The following is a 26,391-nucleotide window of genomic DNA, read 5'->3' as shown; positions in this document are numbered from 1 at the left end:
TCTTCACAGTGTCCCCATGGCTATCAAACCTGGAACCTATTACATACAAGAAGAAAACATAAGGAGCTTTATAAAGAGATGGAATAAGTAGTGAAGATGTCTGATCCAGTCTAGTCCAAAGGGTATGGTTCCCAACACACATTTAGTGCCTCCCCAGTATTCAGTTCTCTCTAACCTGTAACCATCAGCATACTTTGGCTATTTACAATAATCTATCAAAAACAACTCAGGCTTTTCCGATTTTTTTTAATAAATAATAAATAACCAATAGAAAAACCAATTTTACAACTATCTCCTAGAGACCTCTCTTACAAACTAGGATGCAACTGATATGTGCTTTAGCCTTTCATAATTATTTAAAATACAGAAAAATATACTAGAATGGTGACAATTAAACAGGAAAATCTCTCATGTAGAGCACAGTGCTAGGCATATGCTAAATACACTAAATGCTTGATATTTATTATTTATTATACTAGTATCAATTTTATTGAGAAGGTATAACCAAACCACAAAAGATTTATCTGAACAAGTTGCATAAATGGGAAGAATTCCAGTTTTGCGAATGCAAATATTTTCATAGACTGAAATCTATTTCAAAGAAACTAAGACATACAAACAACAAAAAAGTTTCAAAAAAAAAGACATGAGTGTGAAAATCCTTGATCCAATCTGTCACAGCAGAGTGTCAGAGATCTGTGGTTAACAACACAGAGGTGCCCACCCCAAAGCTTGAGTCACTTCTTCTTTCCCTGGGCCCCTCTCTTTGTCAAAGTCACATCTCAGTGTGGGAACTTATCCAATACTCATGAGCATGAATACAGATGATGAAATAGGATCTTGCTTTCTGCTCTAAATTTTCTCAATTTAGTTATCTAAATACAACACTCTAATCAGGGCACCAGGGACACATGGTCCCAGGCAGCAGAAAGAATCAGAAAAATCACCCCAGCAGGAGTGGTGTTCCTTGGCTACATTGGAGCCCCTATTGCTACTATTGCATTTGTCTGGAAAACATACTACATGTATGAGCGTTAGACTTCTCTCCACTTGAGAACTTCATTAGAGCAGCAGCCATCACAGAAGCAGCACTGCTAGCCATGTTCAGTTGCTGCTCCTGTACAGCTTCTATCTGGATTTCTGTTCCATCAGGGAGGTGAGGGGAACTACCTCCAGCTGTGGAACCTGAAATGAGTCACGTAAAATCTCCGTATCTCAGTTTCCTCATTGGAAAAAATAAATGGCTTAGCTTAAATGATTTCAAATTCCTCAGGACAAAATTTTATAGCTGGAAGTACTTTTGGAATTTCAATAACTTTCGGTAAAATTTAGTTAAGAGGCTTGCAATGAACTGACCACTTAGGAGAAAACCCTTTTAAAAAGCTGTTAATTCATGATATAGTATAGTTAGATTACTTTTTTTAATCTATTTCTTTTTTAAGGGGGAAGAGAAAAAGTCACTGACTCACTGATTCACCATTAACTGATCAACTACCGTGTACCTGGGGTTTTCACAAATGTCATCATTTAAAGGCCCTACAAGTAACTTGCAAAGAAGGTACTATCATCCCAATTTGACAAATAAGAAAAGTGAAGTGGAAGAGCTAAGAGTCTAAAATCCAAGTTTTGTAACTCTAATATAATTGTTTCAAGATAGTCCACCACTGCAGAAATAAGGCTAATATCAGCACGCAAATAAAGGAGATACAAGCAAAGAAAACTCAAAAGCCTCAAAAACCTGAATCCATGATAAAGATCAAAGTAATAATTACCTGCAGATAAGTAGCACAACAAATACTGATACCAATACTTAGGACTGTAGATAGCCCTCAATTTTAACCATGACATCCTAAAAACAATCACTAAACAGTCCCAAAGGAATAATGTTAAAAGTGGAGATTTCATTTTGCATCAAAACCATAATGTGCATTTTATGAGTTAAAAAAAAAAAGCCAAGACATAGCTGTAAACATCTACAATAATGTAGATGTGATGTAATGTAAAATAAATATTTCAGCACACATATTGATTATATATGTAGTATGAAGCCCACAGACAGAAAGAGCATAAGCAAGACAGTTATACTATACTGTAAATTTATAACTACTAAGCCAATCAATATATTAAACATTTAATTAATAATTTTCCTAATGACAAAGTTTAGAAGTGATTTATGAGGGTGATTTGAATGGCCAGGGCCTCTTTAAAAGCCGAAAAGGGAAGTTTGAGTTGATGTTACATCTCAGTAACATCTCAGTTACATCTCAGAAATTGCTCTGTACAAAAGAGAGGCAATATATAAATCATTTCATCAGTTTCAAAGCTGTACTCAGAATTTAAAAACAACATTCAGTGTTTAGAGGCCTTGTGAAATAAGATGGAAAAAAAGTGTTAAATCTGCTCACCAGTCATTGCTTATCCCTTTCTCTACTCAACACAGCATCAAGGGTGGTTCTGAGATTTAAGAAAGGCAGAAAAGTTCTGAAGGTGGAAAGGAAAATGGTAATCATATTCATTTGTCTAGATCAGAGTAGAAATTAAGGAATAAGAATAAAGAAATGGTCCCAAAGCTTTCCTACCACCAACTAGCATAACCATCATATAAGCAGGTAAAAGAAGGAAAAAGCAAAACAGGTAGACCACATCAAATGAGACATGCAGCAAAAGGCAAATAAATAGACAATATAAAATTTAGCATTTTTCAAGGTTTTCGTTTCACACTATTATTAAGAAATAATGTTAGTAAAAGAAGGAAATACACACACTTGTATTACTTTTTAACTTTTTATTTTAGCCAAGAAATTTATTTACAATTTTATTCAATTACCTAAGATTATGCTTCCTAATTTCCCCAAAGTTATGAGAAAAAAAGATATATCTTTGCCTAAAATTAAACAGTTTCAGTCAATACACAGAATTCTCCACGAAAACCCATGCATAGGTTCCATAGGGTCCACAAACCCCAGATTAAGAACCCACACAGCTATCATTTTATTTAAAAATCTACAAGCATATAGTTATAAACCAGTAGGCTAAACTTTCATTTTGATTTCCAATAAAAATATTTACTGCTGAGACCATGAACTCCATATGAGAAAGCAACAGTGACAATATCATTACCCAGAGGCTAACATGGAAATTACAGTGAAAATAATAAAATTAGGTTATCATATTAGAATCATACCATTTCCTGTTAAAAAGAAATAGGGATCCTTGGGAAAATGACTGGTTCTGAGTCTGGCTAAAGAAGTGACCAAGAGGAGACTGAGGCATCTTGTTCTACTGAAAAGCAAGGAAGCTATCAAAGATCGTCATGGCAAAGACCACAGAAGCCAGCTTAAAGTGGCTTCCATTGACAAGAGATGGAACAATTTTACCAGCCAAAAGAATAAAAAGGTTCCAGACTCTTTACCATGTCTTGCAAGCCACCAAAACTGATCACTTGTATTTCCACTTCTAGTTAAGATGAAGAAATCTACAAGAGTCTATCACCCCCAACCTAACAACAAAAGCCAACAAGAGCCACGCTAACAATGAGAACCAATAAGCCAGTTAAGCTACAACACTACAGTTTTTTAAAAACTCAGAGAGATAACGATGCAAAAATACCTCAAAGAACTAAATTCCCAAAAGGGACAAGCCTTTCCTATGACAGAAGAGGCCAATGGCTTTTTTATCACCCAGAAGGCAGTGGGGAAAGGAGAAATGCTACAGACAAGGTTAAGGAGAAACTAGCTGAACTAGTCATTTAACAAACTTTAAATGACCACAGGTGCTGACAGGATGAATTAGAATCCAGAGAAGCCCCATTCACTGAGCAAATCTGATTTCACTCGTTGACTCCTTCCTGTAGGTCCTCACCAAGAGCAGGGCTTCCTGGGGCAGGGCTGGGGAGCTGAAAGATATCCACACCCTCAGGCACACAGGTCCTCCGTAAGTGTAAAGTAGAAGCTGCTGAAGGCTGGGAACAGAACAGGAAAGCTAAAAGACAGCCTCCTTGCCTACCTGGATGCATAGAGCTATCACCCAAGGCAAAGCAGTAAAAAAAAGAAAGAAAGATAAAGGAGGGATAGGGAAAGGGGGAGGGAGAGGGAGAAGGAGAGAAAGAGAGAAGCTTCCCCGTGATTCCAAAAGCTGACAGGTGAACAATAAATAACATAAAGAGATATCAGGAGTTTTGCTGGTATTCAGATCCCAAGCTCTGCCTAATGGTAAATCCTAATACTAGCATTGAAGTATCGAAAGCCAGGAGTGAATTGTATCCACTGCTGCAAGAATACCCAGCCCCAACTCAATTACAAATAACACTGCAGATGTATGTAAAAAGGAGTGTGTCCCTTTTTAGTGGCAAATATTTTCTTCAGTCTTGTCTGTATTCCAAACATAATCTTTAGCATACAATCAATAATTATGAGATAAATGAAAAAGCCAAAAACATGCCCTATAAACAAGAGAAGGAACAGTGAACAGAAGCAGACCACTAATGGCCCAGATGCTGGAAATATCAGACACAAACCTTAAACTAACTAAAATAATTATTTTATGTAACTATCTAATGGAAAAGGTGGAAATTTTCATAAAAATATGGGAAATCTCAGCGAGACAATCTCCAAATATGAACCAAATAGAAACACTTTATATAAAAAATATAGTATCCAAAATGAAAATGCATTCAATGGGCTTAAGAGCAAATAGGAGGAGGCGGTTAGGGGAACCCACCAGGCCGGAACCTTCTGGAACTCTTTCCTGAGGGAATCGTGACGAAGATGTGGACCAGTGGATTTGAAAGCTATAGCAGTTCCTCTTTTGGGGGAGCCGGAGGCTACACACAGTTCCCTGGGGGCTCTGGATCACTGACACCTTCCCAGGCTGAAAAGAAATCTAGAGCCCGAGCTCAGCATATTGTACCCGGTACCATATCTCAGCTGCTTTCTGCTACTCTGGTTGATGAAGTGTTCAAAATTGGAAATGTTGAGATTTCACAGGTCACTATTGTGGGGATAATCAGAAATGCAGAGAAGGCTGCAACCAACATTGTTTACAAAACAGATGACATGACGGCTACACCCATGGATGTTCACCAGTGGGTTGACACAGGTGATGCCAGCAGTGAAAACACTGTGGTTCCTCCAGAAACATATGTGAAAGTGGCTGGTCATCTGAGATCTTTTCAGAACGAGAAAAGCCTGGTAGCCTTTAAGATCATGCCCCTGAAGGATATGAATGAGTTCACCACACATATACTGGAAGTAGTCAATGGACACATGATGCTGAGCAAGTCTAACAGCCAACCCTCAGCAGGGAGAGCACCTATCAGCAATCCAGGAATGGGTGAAACTGGGAACTTTGGTGGGAATAGCTTCATGCCAGCAAATGGCCTCACTGTGGCCCAGAACCAGGTACTGAATTTGATTAAGGCTTGCCCAAGGCCTGAAGGATTGAACTTTCAGGATCTCAAGAATCAGCTCCAACACATGACTGTAGCCTCAATCAAGCAAGCTGTGGATTTTCTAAGCAACGAGGGACACATCTATTCTGGATGATGCTCATTTTAAATCCACAGACGCAGAATGACTGGATCTAATTGGGTACCTGAGATATTTTCCAGCTGGACTTTTTACACAATCTCTCGTCTCCATCTGTGCATATATTTGGCAGGTTGACTTCTAGGAAGTAGGTTTCATCTATAAAAGGTTTCAATTGACATCCTTTTGAAACTTACTACTCTTCTGTGTTTTTGTTTTTGTTTTTTGTGGTACGTGGGCCTCTCACTGTCGTGCCCTCTCCCGTTGCGGAGCACAGGCCCTGGACGCACAGGCTCTGCGGCCATGGCTCACAGGCCTAGCCGCTCCGCGGCATGTGGGATCTTCCCGGACCAGGGCACAAACCTGTGTCCCCTGCATCGGCAGGCGGACTCTCAACCACTGCGCCACCAGGGAAGCCCCTCTTCTGTGTTTTTGAAGCTCAGAGGGATATGGGCAACTGACAGGGATGTAAACCAGGGCGGAATTTCTTAAAGAAGTTACAAATTAGTTAGTTACAATATCAGGATAAATGGAATTGGAAGAGGGATGCTACCAAGAGCATCTTGAGCATACTCAGGAGTTTTTATTCCTGAATTGTTTCCTGTTAAGAGTAGGACTAGGGCCTGTCAGCAGAGAGCTAGCCACGAAGCCCATTAACCTCTGCCTGTTTTTGTTCCCCACTTTGGTTATGTGTTGTTACTTTCAGAATTGCACTTTCTTTCACCTTGTCATAATTGCTGCCAAAAGTGTTTTTATAAGCATGGGGTTCTAGAATGGTGGCTTCATGGGGCAGAGAGAAAGATATGTGTTTTGTACAAAATAAGTACATTCATATGTTTAATAAAATAGTTCTACTATTGCAGTAACTTGTAAAAATGTTATTTTTTTTACACTGTAATAATTAATACTTTATCATCTCAGCTAATTCTGAGATAAGTTAATGAGGTGTAACATGCAAATAAAAGTTCTATAACTGCTTTTAAAAAAAAAGAGCAAACAGGATAGCAAAAGAAAGGATCAGTGAACTTAATAATAGTCATAATAAATTATCCAAACTGAAACATAGAGAGGTAAAGAATGACTAAAAATGGAACAAAGCTCTCCATATCTACAGGATAATGCATACAATGGCAATCCCAAAAGTAGAAAAGAGAACAGGGCAGAAGAAATATCTGAAGATATAATGGTTGAGAATCCTCCAAACTTGGCAAATGACATCAACCTAATAACCCAAGGAGCTCAGCCCAAAAAGGATAAACACAAAGAATAACAGATTTAGGGACATTATAATCAAACTGCTGAAAACCAAAGATAAAATATTAAAAATAGGCAGGAAAAAAAAAGACATACAAGGGGACAACCATAAAACTTCTCACCAGAAACAGCAGAAGGACAATGGAATGACATTTTTAATTACTGAAGGAAAAAACAGTCAATATAGAATTCTCTATGCAGAGAAAATATCCTTCAAAAATAAAGGGGAAATAAAGACATTTCTGATAGAATAAGATGAGAAGACTCATCACCAGCAGATCTGAACTATAAATATACTAAAGGGCATTCTAAGGAAAATAATACCAGCAGAAGACTGATGTTAGAAATAAAGCGTACTGTTCTCCCGGGGGAGTTGTCCCTGGATGCCGGGACCCTGGCAGTGGCGGGCTGCACAGGCTCCCCGGGAGAGGGGTGTGGATAGTGACCTGTGCTCGCACACAGGCTTCTTGGTGGCGGCAGCAGCAGCCTTAGTGTCTCCCGCCCGTCTCTGGGGTTCGTGCTTTTGGCCGCGGCTCGCGCCCGTCTCTGGAGCTCCTTCGGGCGGCGCCCTTGATCCCCTCTCCTTGCGCACCAGGAAACAAGGAGGGAAGAAAGGGTCTCTTGCCTCTTCGGCAGCTCCAGACTTTCCCACACTCCCTCCCGGCCGGCCGTGGTGCGCCGGCCCTCTGCAGGCTGTGTTCGCGCCGCCGGCCCCGGTCCTCTCCCTGCTCTCCGACGGAAGCCCGGGCCTCGGCTCCCAGCCCCGCCCGCCCCGGCGGGTCAGCAGACAAGCGTCTCGAGCTGTTTTACAGATACTGAAACCCCTCCAGGTGGAAGAAGTTAACTACATGATGACCAGACTGTAGCCATGACACAGCTGTTCCATCTCACACAATTCCAAGAACTGGCCTCAAGGAAATGGGAACAAACCAACCGTGGGACTGAAGATTAACTGTACTTAAAACAATCAAAATGGGGGCTTCCCTGGTGGCGCAGTGGTTGAGAATCTGCCTGCTAATGCAGGGGACACAGGTTCGAGCCCTGGTCTGGGAGGATCCCACATGCTGCGGAGCAACTAAGCTTGTGTGCCACAACTACTGAGCCTGTGCGTCTGGAGCCTGTGCTCCGCAACAAGAGAGGCCGCGATAGTGAGAGGCCCGCGCACCGCGATGAAGCGTGGCCCCCGCTTGCCACAACTAGAGAAGACCCACACACAGAAATGAAGACGCAACACAGCAAAAACAAACAAATTAATTAATAAACTCCTACCCCCAACATCTTCAAAAAAAATGTTAAAAAAAAAAAAAAAATCAAAATGATGCTGATCAGACCATCACGTGACCACTTTCTTTTTTTAAAAAAATAAATTTATTTGTTTATTTACTTAAAAAAAAAAAAAAAGAAATAAAGCGTACCAAAAAGAGAAATTACTTGGGTAAATTTTTTTTAAAAAAAACGTTAAAGCTATTAGGCATGTGTGGGTGTGTACTTGGGTGTGTACATGGGTGTAAATTTCTTTAAAAGACAACTGACTATTTAAAGCAAAAATAAATAATGATGAGATACTGTGGCATTTATAACATAATATGGACATTAAAATATATTCCAAGACCTCAAAGGGTGGGAAAGAAATAATGGATTTATACTGTTGAAAGAATCTTACATTGTTTGTGAAGTAATATATTATTATTCTAAAGCAGACTATGGTAAATTAATGATGCATGTGTAGTCTCTAGAGCAACCACAAAAAACATAATACACAAAAGTATAACAAAATGTTAATAGAGAAAAATAAAATGAAATATTAAAAATAACCCAAAGGAAAACAGGAAAAGAAGAACAGAGGAACAAAGGAAACAAAGAACAAATAGAAAACAAAAAGCAAGATGGTAGATTTAGCCCAATCATATCAATAATTACATTAAGTGTAAATGGACTAAACAGTCCATGTAAAAGGCTCAGATTATCAATGTGCATTAACTTTAAAAGGGGAGGGACCCAGTTTGTTTATAAGAAACATACTTTAATATAAAGACAAGATAGACTAAAAGTAAAATGGGTGGAAAATAATATACTAGACAAGCACTAAACATAAGAAAGCTGGTGTGACTATATTAATGTTAAGCAAGGTAAACATCAAAACAAAGAAGACTAGAGATAAAGAATATTTTGTAATAATAAAAGTATCAATTTGTCAATACACAATGAAGTATTAAAAGTTAAATTTTTTTTTTAATTTTACAGAGCAACTATATGGACAAATACTACAGAAACATAATATTTAGTGAAAGAAGTAAATCACAGAGGACCATATAATACCATGTTCCTACGGCGCAATAAAAAATCATAAAACTAAACAATATACTGTTTTGAGATACACACATATCTGATTAAACTTTTTTTAAGCAAAAAAAAAAAAAAAAAAAAAAAAAGATACACAAAATTCAGGATTGTACTTATCTCCGGAGAAGATGCAGGGGTTTGGGAAAGAATAGAAGAGGATACAGTACTATTACTTGTGTTCATTTTTAAGCTAATGATAAGTTCAAGGAATTTGATTTCATTTTGTTTCATAACTTACATATATAGTACATTATTTTCTATGTATCCAATAATGCAAATTTTAAAAACTTATTTCTTAATAAGAAAAAAATGATACAATTCATCGATATCCACCAAAATCCTTAAAAATGGCCATTCCTTTTGAGTCAGAAAGTATATTTCTAGGAATTTATGGTATACAAAAGCTATGTACAAGAAAATCACTGTTTTTAGAACAGAAAAAAAAACACCAGGAAATAACCCACTGGTCATTCTAAGAGACTAAAACAACCATAGAATAGAATTTTATGCAGCTATTTTAAAATAATTAAGTTACTATTTAAATTGCTACCTTAAGAGTTCGTAAATTCCTAAACTGCGTAAGTTAAACCGGGGGTACTTACCTGGACAATCATGGATTGTCCAGCTAGGAACTCCATGAAATTTTTCTAGAATTGTGTGTACACTTACGCAGATAACTGTGTTCACATGCATGTTTCTAGGGAGAGAGTCCACAGCTTTTAGGTTCTCAAAGAGAATGATTACTCCAAAAAAACAGTTATTAAGGTAGTTAGTCTTAAAGATGGCTCCCAATGAACAAAGCTGCCCAGTATTCACACTCATATGTAATCCCCTCCCACGATGAATCTGGATTGACCCTGTGATTCACTTTACCTAACGCAATGCCAGTCCCAGACCTAAACCCTAAAGAGGCTTGATAGCTGTTGCTTTTGTACTTTGAGTGTCCTGAGTGACCATGTAAGAATCCAGCTGCCTTGAGGGAGAGGCCACATTAGAGCAGGATTAGCCCTGATACTACATGGGTAGCCAGCAAGGTCAAAACACCCCAGCAAACCAGCTGAGTCCAACCTTCTGGCTGTGCCCACCAAACACCTGGTTAAACCACTATCTGAACGCAGCCACATGAGAATCCCCAAGCATAACCAGCAAAAGAACCATCCACTTGAGAACCAGTTAACACATATAATCATAAGAAATAAGAAAAGCATTATTCTTCTAAGTCACAGAGTTTGGGGGTGATTTGTTTAACAGCAATAGGTAGCTAAACAGCTACACACTGCTAGTTCAGACTGAGTAACCTCACCTAAGAACCTAATATTTTGCAATATGATGGCTGAAACAAAAATCAGCAGCTATCCATCAGAGGATACATCACTCCCCAGCCCTCTGTGCAATTCCTGTCCATACACACACACACACACACACACACACACACGACATTTATGTAATAGCTTCATTGAGTAAAAACAACTTTACTTTGATTTCATGTACTTTATTTACATAGGTCCTTTTATTACACATAAATGAAACACAGATCAAGCATCTAACTTTGCCCTTATATTAAATGAGATGAAAAGAAGTAAGACCCTCACATGACCCCTCATTTAAAATATTACAGTGGTAGAGACTTCCCTGGTGGCACAGTGGTTAAGAATCCACCTGCCAATGCAGAGGACATGGGTTTGATCCCTGGTCCAGGAAGATCCCACATGCCACAGAGCAGCTAAGCCTGTGCACCACAACTACAGAGCCCGTGTGCTGCAACTACTGAAGCCCGTGCGCCTAGAGCCCATGCTCCACAACAAGAGAAGCCACCGCAATGAGAAGCCCGTGCACTGCAATGAAGAGTAGCCCCGGCTCTCTGCAGCTAGAGAAAACCTGAGCACAGCAATGAAGACCCAACGCAGCCAAAACTAAATAAAATAAAATAAATAAATTTATAAAAATAAATAAAATATTACAGTGATTACTTATGTAAATCACTTTCCTTCCCTCTGAACTAAAAAAGAACAACAAAGTAGACTGAGGTTCCAAGAACACACATTTGAGAGGTATTTTATGATGCCAATAAAATAGCATTGTTTTATGTCATAGTAGGACGATTACAATGCTTACTGAACAGAAATACTTTCTCTTTATTAATTTCCACAATAATCCTGCAAATGATACTTGAGAGGCACCCAGATTCAAGCAGAACCAGGAATCCTGTCCCAGAACCAAGAAGCAAAGCAGAACATAAACAATATGAAAACAGCCAGATCCCATTTCATCTATTCAATTTGAGTGAAATGAAGATATAAACAAACTTTGTGGTGGCATGGTGTTTTTTTTTAATCTACTGCATTTGATTTTTCAAAACAAAAACATCCATTTTCCACAGCCAGCTTTCTGTTAGCCAAAAATAATGGCAAGAGGCATAGCTTTGGTAAGGACAGATTTAAATGATAACTACATGTTTTTAACTCTCTAGATACCTACCTATACCATTTCTAGTACAACAACAGCTGATTACATTTCTATTTGGCCCCTCTACTTCTTCACATTTCTCTACTGTCATTGAGTGAAGACTGTTTAGATTCTTTCGGCACTCAGGCACTGCTTGACTTTTCTAAACCTCAGTTTTCTCATTTGAAAATGAGAATCATTATGTAAAAAGTACTTAGCACAGTGCCTGACCATAGTAAATGCTCAACAAGTGATCAGTTTAGCTGGATACTGGTGGTCACTCACACAGCATTTACTTCCTTCTCCGGTCCTAAGAGAATCCTGATCTTGTTCTGCTTTCCACCCCCACCCCTGCCCACAGTCATGAACATGACCTACCTAAGGGCATGTTCTGTGCTCATGACTGGTTCATGGGTAATCCCCTTTGTCAGTGAGTAGCTCAGGAATGGGCATGTGACCCAACATTAGTCAATCAACAAAATGCAAAAAGTCAGCTGGGGAGCGTCTGAGAAGTGTCCCTCACTCCTAGAAGAGAGTTACACAAAGAGATTGTTTTTCCTTCCTCGAGAGATTTCATGTGATGAGTTTTTCTGGCAATGCAATAGCCATTCTGCCATCAGCCTGAAGAAGAGGCCAGCAATGATGACAGCATAGCAAGCAAGGGACATGGAGAACTGGATACTTGACGTCAGCAATGTAGCCTTGAACCAACGAACCTTGCAGTCCACCTACCTTGGAACCTCCTCCTTTGTGAAACCACTGCACTCCTTGTTGTTGAGCCAGTTTGAGTAGTGATTTCTGTTACCTAGAGCTCAAAGTACTCTAATTACCAAAATCATGGAAGCGTGTGAAAACTTCAATGGATTTTATCAAAACTAAACTAAACTAAAATTAAACCACCCTTCTCTTTAGAGCAGAGCTCTCAGCATGAATATCTAAAGCTCTTAAACAAGCAGGAGCACTAGCCCTGGTTTTCCAACGTGGAACGTGGAATTAAGTCATTTTGCCAATCAGAATCTGTTTGACAGTTCTTCAAAATATGCAAAGGGTTACTGAGTTCAAGTCAACAGACATTTATTGAGTACCAACCATATCTTTAAGGCACCAGCTTCTTCCTCAAGGAGCTCTCAGGCTTTATAAAGGGGAACAACCATAAATGGTACATGCGCTACCTCATGGCACCACTGACCACGAAGGGAGTAAATCTTTGGACTGGGCAAGGGAAGCAGGGAGGGTAGGAGGGAGGCTGAAGAAAAGAAAAGACACTTGAGCTCAACCTTGAAGGATGAGCCAGGCTTTTCCAGGTGTCATAAGGATGGAAGGCATTCTAAACAGGAGCAGAAAGAGAAACATGCACTCTTTCCTCAAGAAATTGCACTAAATTGTTTATATTACAAAGACGGATATAAAGAAATGAAGTAAATGATGATATCTAGGACTTGCTAATTAGAGTTGCCCAGACTTGAAGATCAAAATAAAACTTACCTGTGCAATGCACATAGTGAGTTCTGAAACATATCCGTGAACTTGATGACAGGGCAGGGTTTAACCTACAAAAGTTGTGCTGAGGAAAGCCCAGGGCTGTGCACAAACTCAAGTCTGTTGTGTGAATGCTTATTCCAGATGCAAACAGGCTACAACTCTAATGTGAGAGGCTCCAAAGAAGGAATTGCTACTAAGATATGAAATGAAATCAAAACTGATAAGACAAATCAGATGAATGAAGACATGTAAGACAAATATATGAAAAATATTTCCATTAAGAATATTATGTCTCGGACTTCCCTGGTGGTGCAGGGAATCCACCTGCTAATGCAGGGGACACGGGTTCGAGCCCTGGTCTGGGAAGATCCCACATGCCGCAGAGTAAATAAGCCCGTGCGCCACAACCACTGAGCCTGTGCTCTAGAGCCCATGAGCCACAACTACTGAAGACCGTGTGCCTAGAGCCCATGCTCCGCAACGAGAGAAACCACTGCAATGAGAAGCCCGTGCAGCGCAACAAAGAGTAGCCCCCGCTCACCTCAACTAGAGAAAGCCCACGTGCAGCAACAAAGGCCCAAGGTAGCCCAAAAATAAATAAATAAAATTAGCAGAATTCAATCAGAAGCTTATTATTCTATCATCAATATTAGTAAATAATGATTATTATGATAGATTATAACACATACAATTTACCAGGAAATTATGAAGAACCAGGAAAACTTTCTCATTTATGGCTAGAATACAGAGAAATAGATGGGGAAAACAGAATTCCTCAGTATTACAAAACATACAACACTGAATCCCAACTAACAGGAGGTGCAATGGTACAAAGTGATAACATCAATGATAATTAGCATATCTGTATGTCTCTCCTCCATAAAGAAAGATGCTCCAGTCCTGGTGGGAGCAGGTGGACACACCCTTCCAACCTGCTCCCTCCATTATGATTCCAGCCCAAGTCTGATTTCCAAGCCCACGATATCCCATACCCCAAAACCGCCTCTGGAATGTACCTGCTCTTCCATTCAACGTGGGTCCATGCAGACCTGAAATGACGACTCTGGAATTTTAAAGAACTCTCTAATTCTTTCCTGTCTAACTCATATTTTTTTAAATGACTATCCATGTTTTCTACTAGCCAATGCTCGTTAAAAATTTTTGTTTCATCAAAGACAAATACAAGAAACAAGTAAATGTACTTTTTCATGATATGAACAAAACATTCTGAAAATAAAAACGTAAGGTATCCTTTGGTCATGATGTGTTATACTATGGGCTCAATCATGCTGTGATTCACTAATGAGAACCATAACATGTATTCAATAACAAGCTAATAAAAATGCAAACTGACTGCTCCTACATTTTACACTTCAGTGTCTCCACGATTCAACAATAAATCTTTTGGCCCAAATTAACCAGCCACCATGGACAGAGCTGGTTAAAATAAAACACATTTGATTCAGCATTCTGCCTTTCTAACCCCTCTATCAGTACATTTTAGAGTTAGCAGGTTGTTTTATCCACTTCTGTTTGCAACACGAACTTGGTTAATTTTTATCAGGGTTAGGTGTATCCCAGATGAGTCAGGAAAGCTAATATCATTCCTGCCAGCACCATAATCCTGACTCAGTGGTCTCTATCCATGCTAGCCCATATGGTCACTCGTTAACTATCTGTTAAAGCTCTCAGGGATACCTAGGGTCAAGAATATATACCAGATCTCCTTAGCTTTAGATCCAACAGAACACGATGAGAGAAGAGACTGGTAAATTGTATGGGGTGAATGTTATAGGCAAAGCACAGTTGGGGACAGCACCACTTCACCCATCAAAATGGTGTTTTGCTACTTAAAATATGATGTATGGACCTGCAGCAATGGCATCACTTGGGAGCTTATGAAAAATGCAGACTCCCAGACCCACGGGATCATATTCTGCATTTTAACAGGTGATTCATACATACTAAACTTGAAAAGAATGGGTGTTTAATAAAAAAGAACCTGAGAAACTGTTTCCGAAGATACATCATTGAGATTATTATCCCAAATAACTCTCAGAAATAGAAAGCCTAAACCAAAGTTTGGGTCTGAACAACCATGTGCCTTACAGTGAAAATGCCCAGGGAAACCTTAAGAGGAACCAAAGGTCCAGCTTCAAGCATCTGAGAGCCAAAGGCCTGAATTCCCTGAGTATTGTTTTTTCATAACAGCTTGCAACATCAGACACACTATGTACCTTCAGAAAGTGATGAGTTATACCATGTACAACCTTCATAACAACAAATTATCAATTTACAAAACTCAAAGTCAACATATTGTGCCTCACAGTCATTTAAGCTGGCAGGACTTTAAAGTACACACAAATCTGAAGTAATGCGTTGGAAATATATGATTTATGTTAAACAGTGTACTGGAATTTAAACATTCGTATGCTTCACCAAGCCCTATTCCCGGCCAATCAGTTCACTTATCAGCTTACATAGACACTTCCAACATATACTGCCCAGCTAAATTTAATATTTAAAAAATTTTAAGACCTTTCTGTGTATTTTTAAAAATAAATCTTATTTCAAGTAAATCTCCTGAGCTGCAAAAATACCACCACCACCACAACAAAATAATACCCCAAACAGCCCTGTGCTATAAAAGGCGCTGCTGGTATTGAGAGAACTCTGCCTCTAACGAGAACCTTCTACAGAGCGAATGAAGATGGCAAAGCCACGAAGGCCTTCGGTCCAGTAAGGAACACGAAGCAGCGTGTCAGAAAGAAATTGTTTTTCTGCTCCTTTTGATGGGTTATGCTTTCAAGTCAGGAAATGAGAAACAGGTGTGCCAGAGGGCACACACAGTCTCACTCCACACTGAAAAACACGCGTTTTCAATTTGCAAACATGAAAGGGACTCCTGTTGAATGAAAGAAGAAATGAAAACCCAGCTCTGTTTCTGCGAACCATATGAAGGCAGCTCAGAAAGGCTTTGACAAGTTGTTCGACTTCCTCCCTCTCCGACTGACAGCAGGTAGTGCTCGACAATGGGAAGGAAAAGGCATTCTTTCAAGTGAGAACAATCAAAGGGAGAATTACATGAAGGATCAGAGTGCTGGCATTTAACCCATCACTTGATCTTATGCTTCTGTTTCTACCATTTCTTTACCTTGGGTTTTAAAATTAGAAGTCTGTTCTTTCACCAAACAACAACAAAGCAATGCAAAATAAGTATCTGGCCAAAAGAAAAAAGCTGAGAAAGTACAAACATCAAAAGAACATCTTGGAGCTCACTTGATCCGCAGTAACCCAAGTCTACAGCATCTTTCAGAGAAAGACTTACTTTTCTTCATGATGTCCTGAGCTCTCCTGGGGCGCCAGAGACATTTCGGTGGGGATATGAGTGTGATGGGTGGTACTAAGCATAAAAGCAACGGGTTTGGGTGGGACTTTGGAGAGAGGGTGTGTGGCAGGAAGGGAGAGGTACTAATGGTAGCAACAAGAGTCAGGTGGCCAGATGCACTGAGGTCCCTTGGGGAGGCACTGTGGGGCACATCCCTCAGGTGTAGGATGCAGCAGAGCCTGGTTCAGGGCAGCAAGCCTTTATTACAGCCAGTATTTCAATGTATTTCTGAACTGGCAAGAAACTTCCCTGTATCATCGAGTAAGGCCATAGATTTCATGTGCTTCAAGGACAAGGACTGTCTTTTTTTATCACACCCAGACACTAGAGCACAGGATAAGAGCCTCTAAAATAGCTTGAGAGCAGTTACAAGTCTTCTTCCATAAAAGCAAAATGCCTGAACTCGTGTTATGTGGGAAAGACATCCTTCATACCCTTTAAAATTATGTTTTGAAGAATATATAACGAATCATAAAAATGTTCGTTATATAATATAAAGGGACAAGGACTAACAGAAGCTAAATGATATTGTCGTTTTTGTTTTATCTATCAAAAATATACCAAAAAATATTAACACGCTATCACAGCATAGCAAAATTATCAGTTTCATTTTCCAATTTCTTTTCAATAACCATGTGTTATTTCACAATCGGGAAAATCTACTCATTGAAAACATCCAAGATACATGATAACCAAAGCTGTCACACTGAACTGGTTTCCTAGGAAATAACCTAGCAAAATTCAGAACCATCAGTGACCTTAGTTAACTAAAAAGCAGGAAATAATATATTAATAGTTCATCAGATATGAAGTGACTTAATGAGAGTAAGCAGCAGTCTTAGAATAGAACCCTCATCTCACATAACTAGTTTTGGGAAATGTGCTGGGAGTTTATCTACTCTGTTATCTGTAAATGAACAATATTTCTTCCCCACCCACACTAACCAATCAGTCCAAAGAGTCAAGTGCTTTTAAGATGATGATGTTTACAAATATATTAGGGTTTTATCTATGCTCACGTCTAGACGTCATAAATCACATAAAAAGATTTCTCACAGTATCATTCCCAGCCCTACATATTAAAACCCAAATGATTTCAGCCTAAGTGGCTGCCCTCTAAAAATCTTGTCGAGTGTGAAAGGTTATGAAGTTTATTGTTTCATAAAGACAAGAAGCTTCTGAGAAGCCACACTGTCAGCCATGTAAGAGAGAAAGAGGACGGCCTAGGAAGGCATATAAAGGAGGCAGAGTGGGCTGAAGAGCCTGGACCCCACCCAGCAGAACTAACAGCAGCGTACTGAACCCCTTGACCACTCTAGCCTCTCTGTCTGAATCACCACTCATCATTCCAGATTGACCCCAAAGACGAAAGCTCTGTCTTCATCTATTTTCCAAAACAATGAGCATCTCCCTCCTCAAAAGGGTTCCCACTTCATACTAAAGAAAATTTAAATACTTAGTCAAGGCCATCCAGAGAGAACCCAATAAGACACCAAGTTAAGATCCGCACACTTTGCACTCAGCCCTCTTCTTCAGGGATCCTCTGTTCTCATCAGAACACACTGCTCTCAACCCTGCACCTACCTTCCTCTCAGCCCTGATTCAGCTGGGCTTGACCTAATGCACTCCACCTGTTATGGATTGATTGTTGTGCACCCCAGCAAATCCCTATGTTGAAGCCCTAACCCCCAAGGTGGTGGTGTCTTTGGGGTGGTAATTAGGGTTATATGAGGTCATGAGGGTGCCCCCCCACCCATGATGGGATTAGTGTCCTTGTAAGAACAGGAAGAGAGACCAGAGCTTGCACCCTCTTGTGCTCCCTCTCTCCCTCCCTCCCTCTGTGTCTGTTTGTCTCTCAACCCTCTCTTTCTTTCTCTCTCTCTCTCTCCCCCTCACTCTCTCCCTACCATGTGATGACACAGCCAAAAGCTGGCCAGCTGCAAGCCAGGAGGAAAACTCTCACCAGGAACTGAATCTGCTGGCCCACGATCTTGGGCTTCCCAGCCTCTAGAACTTTGAGAAATAAATGTCTGTTGTTTAAGCCACACAGTCTATGGTATTTTGTTATAGCTGCCTGAGCTGACTAAGACACCAGCCCAATGTATTTATTTGTTCATATTCATTCACATCAATTCATTCAACAAACATCAGAGGCTCTATCTGATGAGCACCATTCACACATCAGTGAGGAAAGCTGAGGAAAATCCCAATCCTCAAGCAATTTCATAGTAGAGTGGGGTAGAAAACAAAGATAAAATAAACAGATAAAAGATATTAATTGTTAGACATGATACATTCTGTGGGAAAAAATAAAACATGGGAGGGGGACAGGGAATGTTGGCTGAGGGAAGAGTTACATGTTTAAGATGGGGTGGTCAAGGAAGATCTCAGTGAGAAGGTGAATTATCTGAATCAAGAGCTGATGAGGTGGGGGCAGGGGCTTAAGATATGAAGGGTAGAGAGTTAAAGGGAAAGGAAGGACTCAGGCAAAGGCCCTAAGGTGGGAGTGTGCCTGGCATGTCTGAAGCATAGCAAAGCAGGTGAATGAGCAGGGGAAGAAAAGCAAGAGCTGCAGCCTGAGGGGAAGGTGGGCAGCACCCTGTATAAGGCCTTGCGGGCCCTGAGTAAGGGCTTCGGCTTTTCTGAGTAAATTGGGACACGCTGGACAGTTCAAAGAGGAGGTATGACACGTGATTTGAGTTAGGTTTGAACATATTCCTTCAAGAGTTGTTGAGAACTGAATAAAAGGGAAAGGGAGCAGAAAACAAGGGACTAGCTATGGGGCTCCTGCAATAACCCAGATTAGAGATGCAGCACATTGAATGTGCCGATAGCAGTGAATGTGCTAAGAAGTCATTGGATTTTAAATATATTTAGAGAGGAGAGTAGACAGGGTTTGTTGCTGGAGTGGATTGGGTGAGATATAAAAGAAAAGAGGGTCAAGCATGACTCTAAGATTTTGGCCTGAACCAATGGGAGGCTAGAGGTGCCATTTGCTGTGTGAAGAATCAGGTGGGGACAGAGAGGGCAATATCTTGCCTATTACATACACAGGTGGGGGCTTTGAACAAGCAGTTAAAAAACTGAGTTCCGGGGGAGAGGCTCAGGGTGGAGATAAAAATGTGGGTGTCAGCATATATATGGTACTTAGCCACTCGACTGGATGAGAACACCAAGGCAGTGGGTATTCAAAGACAAAGAAAAGGTCAAGGACTAGGCCTCAGGGCACTCCAACACTGAGAGGTCAAGAAGATGAGAAAATTAACAAAGGAGACTGAGAAGCAGCAGCCAGTGAAGCAGGAGGACGACCAGTTTGAGTTTGATCAAAAATAGTATTTCCGGGGAAGCAAGTCATTCAAGCAACTGTGTCAAATGCTGCTTACAGGACTAAGGGATGACACTGGCTTTTGGAGGTGATTGTTAATCTTGACAAGAGCACGTCAGTAGTGTGGTGGAGGAGGACGCCTGACTAAAGTATATTTAAGAGTCAATGAGTGGAAATAACTAAGAAAAATAATAGACCTCGAGTACAGACGGTTCCTTGAAGAGTCACCTTGAAAGCTGCTAAAAAAACAGGGAAGAGAGTGTTGGAAGGGAAGCCAAACCCCTAGGTGACCTGCACCCAGGGTCCAGAGTAGAACAGGGCTCTAATTCATGATAATCAAGAGACTACGCCACCAAGAGCGCTTGTGACATACAGAGAGTACTAAGGAGAAATAATGGATACTCTTACAAAGGAAGCAGAAGCACAGATTCTGCCTGCCTCCCCATCCCATCCGGGCCCCCAGACAGCAGTGACCACAGGGCACATGTCAATGGCCCAGCAGTGGTGTCCCACTGGCTCTTGTGTCATGTGACTCGCAAGGAAGGCTGCATTGTGCCATCCTGACAAAGGAACCTGGGCAGGAGCTTTGCAGCACAGACTCGTTAGACAATCTCCCACAGAGGGGCAGAGGAAGACCTGTGGCTGCCTGTTAGGTGGAAGAATCAAGAAGGGGTGACATACCTCCCAGCCCCTGAGGAGGAGACTCCAATCACTGGCTCAGAAATATCAAAGCAAGAGCCTGGCCTCATTCTTTGCATTTTTTATCCCATCCACCTTTGAAGCTACTCTTAGCAAGCCGTGGCCACACCCTCAGTACTCTCTGATTTCTGGATCAGCCAAGACCTGGAAAATCAAAGAACCTAGAAAATCAGAAATCACTGGGTCTCCTATTGAGTAGCAGACCTTTCTCCATGCAGAAGCCTATGTCTTCTGATCTCTAGTCAGCTGCCATAAAACCCCTGGGCTTAACTGTTTCTCTTTAAGAAAAAAACCAGACTGCACAGACAAGTAACAGAAGACCAATGCTAAGGGCAGCCAGAGCATAAACTTAATCTCTTGCTTGTTCCTCCTTCTGATCTTCTGATCCTCAATCCGCTCTTCCTTTCCATAGCCAGAAAAAGACCACAGATGGATCTTACATTACACATCTGATGTGTTACTGAAAAATCATGTGTGAATCTGGTTTTGTCAAACTAAATCAAATTTTAAAATGCTATTTAAAGATATTCCATGATGAATAATCTTTTTGAAAAGACAAGAATCCCTCTAGAAGAGAGAAGAATCACATACACATTTCTTTTTCTTTCATTGAAATATATTTGACATATAACATTGTATAAATCTAAGGTGTACAACATGTTAACTTGATACATTTATTTACTGTAATATGATTGCCATTGTGTGGTAATTAGCACTTCCACCACGTTATATAACTATTCTTTCTTTTTAATGGTTGGAATAACTATGTTCCAGTCTCTTAGCAAGTTTGATGGTTATAATAAAATATTGTCCATGCATATACATTTTTAAATTTTAATTTGTCTATTAAGCATTTTCTAAGTGCAAAGCCCTGTGCCAGGCACTCAGGAAACACAAATATACCCACAAGCCCCCTTTTCTTTTTTTTTTTTTAATTTATTTATTTATTTATTTTTGGCTGCATTGGGTCTTCGTTGCGGTGCGCGGGCTTCTCATTGCGGTGGTTTCTCTTGTTGTGGAGCACGGGCTCTAAGTGCTTGGGCTTCAGAATTTGTGGCACACGCGCTCAACAGTTGTGGCTCTCGGGCTCTAGAGTGCAGGCTCAGTAGTTGTGGTGCACAGGCTTAGGTGCTCCACAGCATGTGGGATCTTCCCGGACCAGAGCTCGAACCCGTATCCCCTGCATTGGCAGGCGGATTCTTAACCACTGCACCACCAGGGAAGTCCTACAAGCCCCCTTTTCTCAAGAGCTTATGTCACCACTTAAAGAAAGCTTGAAACTAATTATTTATTTTCACAAAAAAGCTGAGAATAAGAAAAGCACACTTTTTTTCACATTTTAAATTTTTGGAAATTGGGAGGTGCACTGTAATTGATGGCATCCTCCCATGGCTGTCCTCTAGCTTGCAGCTGTGACACAGCCACCGTTGCCTCTAGAGGTCAGCTGTTCCCATTTCTTGACCCTTCGGTTGAGTTGTGTGCCATGTTGGAACTACATGTTTTGAGTGTAACTGCCATTTATAATGTCTTCAAAAGGATTACGGTATGATACACGATTCAAACCAAAAGTGATTGTATACATAGGAAGGCATGGAAATAGCAAAAGGGCATGACATTGTTACCAGGGAAGCAAATATTTCTCGTTGGAAGAATACCCCCAATTCTATAGTTTCTTGTAAAGCAACAGCCATGTGTTAAGTGATGAGAGAGCCGTGTGTCATAATATAACTGGCAGTCTCTTTTTCCCTCTAGTGTATGTGTCTTACATTGGTATATTTTATTCTTGGATATTACAGTAAATGTACAGGCAACAAAAGCAAAAATAGACAAGTGGGACTACATCAAACTAAAGAGCTTCAACATAGCAAAGGAAATAAGCAATAAAATTAAAAGGACACTTATGGAATGGGAGAAAATATTTATAAACCATACTTCTGAAAAGGGGTTAATATCTAAAGTAGATAAGGAACTCCTACAACTCAATAGAAAAAAAAACAATATTAGAACATGGGCAAAGGACTTGAATAGACATTTCTCCAAAGAAGACATACAAACGGCCAACAGGTGTATGAAAAAGGTGTTCAACATCATTAGTCATTAGGGAAGTGCAACTTAAAACCACAAGATATCACCATACATCTGTCAAAATGGCTATTATCAAAAAGACAAGAGATAGTCACTATGGAGAACAATATGGAGGTTCCTTAACGAACTAAAACTAGAACTACCATACAACCCAGCAATCCCACTACTGGGCATATACCCTGTGAAAACCATAATTCAAAAAGAGTCATGTACCACAATGTTCACTGCAGCTCTATTTACAATAGCCAGGACATGGAAGCAACCTAAGTGTCCATCGATAGATGAATGGATAAAGACGATGTGGCACAAATATACAATGGAATATTACTCAGCCATAAAAAGAAATGAAGTTGAGTTACTTGTAGTGAGGTGGATGGACCTAGAGTCTGTCACACAGAGTGAAATAAGTCAGAAAGAGAAAAACAAATACCGTATGCTAACACATATAATATGGAATCCAAAAAAAAAAATGGTTATGAAAAACCTAGGGGCAGGACAGGAATAAAGACGCAGACATAGAGAATGGACTTGAGGACACGGGGAGGGGAAGGGTAAGCTGGGACAAAGTGAGAGAGTGGCATGGACTAATATATACTACCAAATGTAAAATAGATAACTAGTGGGAAGCAGACACATGGCACAGGGAGATCAACTTTGTGCTCTGTGACCACCTAGAGGGGTGGGATAGGGAGGGTGGGAGGGAGATGGAGGAGATATGGGGATATATGTATATGTATAGCTGATTCACTGTGTTATAAAGCAGAAACTAACACACCATTGTAAAGCAATTATACTCCAACAAAGATGTTTAAAAAAAAAAAAAGACAAGGGATAAATGTTGGTGAGGATATGGAGATATCTGAACCTGCATACACAGGTGGTAGGAATGTAAAATGGTTCAGTTACTATGGAAAACAGTATGAAGGTTCCTCAAAAAACAAAAATGGAACTACCATATGATCCAGCAATTCCACTTCTGTGTATTTATCAAAAAGAATTGAAATCAGGATCTCAAAGAAGTACCTGCACTCCCATGTTCATTGCATCATTATTTACAATAGCCAAGATATGAAAACAACCTAAATGTCCTTGACAGATGAGCAAGAAAAGAAAATGTGGTATATCCATATAACGGAGTATTATTCGGCCTTTAAAAGGAAGGAAATCCTACTGTATATGACAACATGGATGAACCCAGAAGACATTATGCTCAGTGAAACAGGCCAGTCACAGAAGGACAGACACTGCACAACTGCACTTATATGAGGCACCTAAAACAGTCAGACTCGTAGAAGCAGAGGGTAACGGTGACTGCCAGGAGTTAGCAAAGGGAGAAATGGGGAGGTGCTATTCAAAATTCATAAGGTTTCAGTTGTGTAAGATGAGTAATATCTAGAGATCCATACATCAGCTCATTAAATCCTCATAAATATTAAGATAGATGCTATTCCTGTGGTACAAATAACTCCTTGCCAGGATGTCTCAGCCAGTGAGTGGAAGAATCAGAACAAGAACCTCCCTAGCTCGGCAAATTTCCAAGATGCCGGAACATTAGTCAGAGTTTGCAAGGTCAGCTCCTGCCCCACTACGCTCTTCCCCACTCTCCACTCATTCCTCCCCGCCGTGATTAGAACAACATGCTGGAGTTTATCCCACAGGCTAATGACCACATCGCCTGTCTGGCCTTAGCAGAGCCCTACCCTGACCATAACTATCTTCCCTCTGTCTTTCAATTATCACCTTCCAAGAACTATAAACCTAAAATGTAGGCCAGGTCTCTGGATTTTCTGCAGCAGCCTAAGGCACATGTCTTTTTTATTTTGACCAAACAGTTGCAAAATTCTGTGCTCCACCTTTCTTCTGACGTGGTCACCCAACTCCGCCATGTGTTTCCATCATCAACCTCATAGCAACAGCCCCAGGAGAAACAAGGGTGAAGCAATCACACAAAGTTCCACAGATGGAAGCAAATGGAGACTTGCTCTATTATCCTCAGGTTCTGTAGGCTGATGATGGTTAGTTCTTAAACTTAAGAAGGATATAACATGATGAGCTGGGCATCCAAGTTAAAAAGCTACACTAGATATCATAAACTGGAAACCTAAAGTTATCTTTAGTCATATAAAAAACTATCTTCAGTGGATACAAGATGGGCAAAGAAGGAAATATTCAAGGGGAGAGAAAGACCTTAATTTTACAATTTTAACTTTACCCACCCACTGCCATCTACTTCAGAGAATCAAATCTATAGAGATTTAGGTGCTCTTATTCCACATCACCAAATTTCAAAAAGGGAGGTGGACAATCCCAAGGAGATTGAATTTCTTTTCCAAAGTGACACAGTGAGACAGACACTCATGATTCCAGCTTCAAGTAGAATTCAGGTCTCCTAACATTTAAATAGCAACAAACCAACTCATGAACTACATACTGACCAAAATTAAAGTCAACACAACACATGATACCAACTGATATTTCTTTAGGAAAATAAAAATGGAACAATGAATTACCTATTTTAGACTTTGGTTTGTTCAAATACCACAATTTTCCATAGACATGGGCCATACTTCATTATGCACAAGCTAATTCCTAAGTATTATGTGTAAAACTTTTCATGTGCCAGCAATATTAAATTAAAAATTAACTCATATTACTACATTATGCTCATTTCTTCAAAATGGAGAGACTGAAAAACAATTTTTTGTCTATTATATTAGTATGGTTTAGATTCAACATTAATTTGTGTTTGGACTTCACCTGAGTGGCTCAAAATCAAATTTTTCCACCAATGCAAATAATGGATCTGAGTCAGGAGGCTGCTACAACAGGCGGGCAGGAGCTTGGGTGTCTGAAGTAACAGGGTCAGGTCAGTAGAAATGGAAAGAAGCTACAAATATGAGAATGGTACCAAGATTTCAAGTCTGACCAAATAGAATAGTGATGGCAGTAAAAGAGAAAAAGAATACAGGAGAAAGATGGCCAAGGCGTGGGAATAAGGAACGAGGTGTTCAGTTGGGCTGCTGAATCTCATGTGCACACATGACACCCACAGGGATGTATCCAACAGGAAGGCAGAAAGAACTCAGGTGGACTTCAAGTGAAAAGTCCAGAGTAGAGATAGACGTGGAAGCCAATATGTTAAAAGATAACCGCTGAAATCATGAGAACAACAGCAATAATACCAGATCACCGAGAGGAAGCACACAGTGAGATGAAGAAAAGCCGGCAGAGGCCCACACTGGGGTCATTAGCAATGGGAAGAGTCCGTGTGACGAAGGACAAAATGGAGCAGGTCAGGGAAGTAGAAAAAAACCAAGAGAGGTTCAGGATATATTCTGGAGATGGAAAGAAAAGAGTGACTTGTGCCAGAGACCACAGAGAGGCAAGAGTGAGCGGGAGAGGAGGGCTCTTGGACTGGGTGGGTGGTCAGCGTGGTGGGACAGAAAACAACGTGGCAAGAAACTGAAGAGAGAAAGGAAGGAAAGGCAGCCATGTCTACCAGCCTCCTGATAAGGCCTGAGGACGTCGGGGAGAAAGGCCTAGGACTGTAACTTGAGAGACAGCACAGCAAAGGGGATGAACCAATATTATTATGTCAACCATGCATATCAACTACATGAAGAGCTTCAAGTACGTCTGGCAAAAGCATATGAAAACCTGGGTCTAGACAACAACCATTCTGCCCATTAAAATCTACTCCCCACTAATATATATTAAATAGATAACTAATGAGGACCTACTGTATAGCACAGGGAACTCCACTCACTACTCTGTAATGGCCTATATGGGAAAAGGATCTAAAAAAGAGTGGGTATATGTATACATATAACTGATTCACTTTGCTG

General features: G+C 40.3%; 1 protein-coding gene and 1 pseudogene across 5 annotated transcripts in view; one reads left to right on the top strand and one right to left on the bottom strand.

Moving 5' to 3' along the window:
- Nucleotides 1–26,391, bottom strand: part of TASP1 (taspase 1) — a 296,551-nt gene that overhangs the window by 163,140 nt on the left and 107,020 nt on the right. The gene's annotated exons all lie outside the window — the stretch shown is intronic.
- On the top strand, nucleotides 4,729–5,574 carry LOC115861589 (replication protein A 32 kDa subunit pseudogene; annotated as a pseudogene).

The sequence above is a fragment of the Globicephala melas genome, chromosome 15 (genome assembly GCF_963455315.2).
Source record: "Globicephala melas chromosome 15, mGloMel1.2, whole genome shotgun sequence".
Lineage (NCBI taxonomy): Eukaryota > Metazoa > Chordata > Mammalia > Artiodactyla > Delphinidae > Globicephala > Globicephala melas.
Note: the sequence above shows the minus strand (reverse complement) of the source record. Positions and strands in the feature narration are given on the sequence as shown.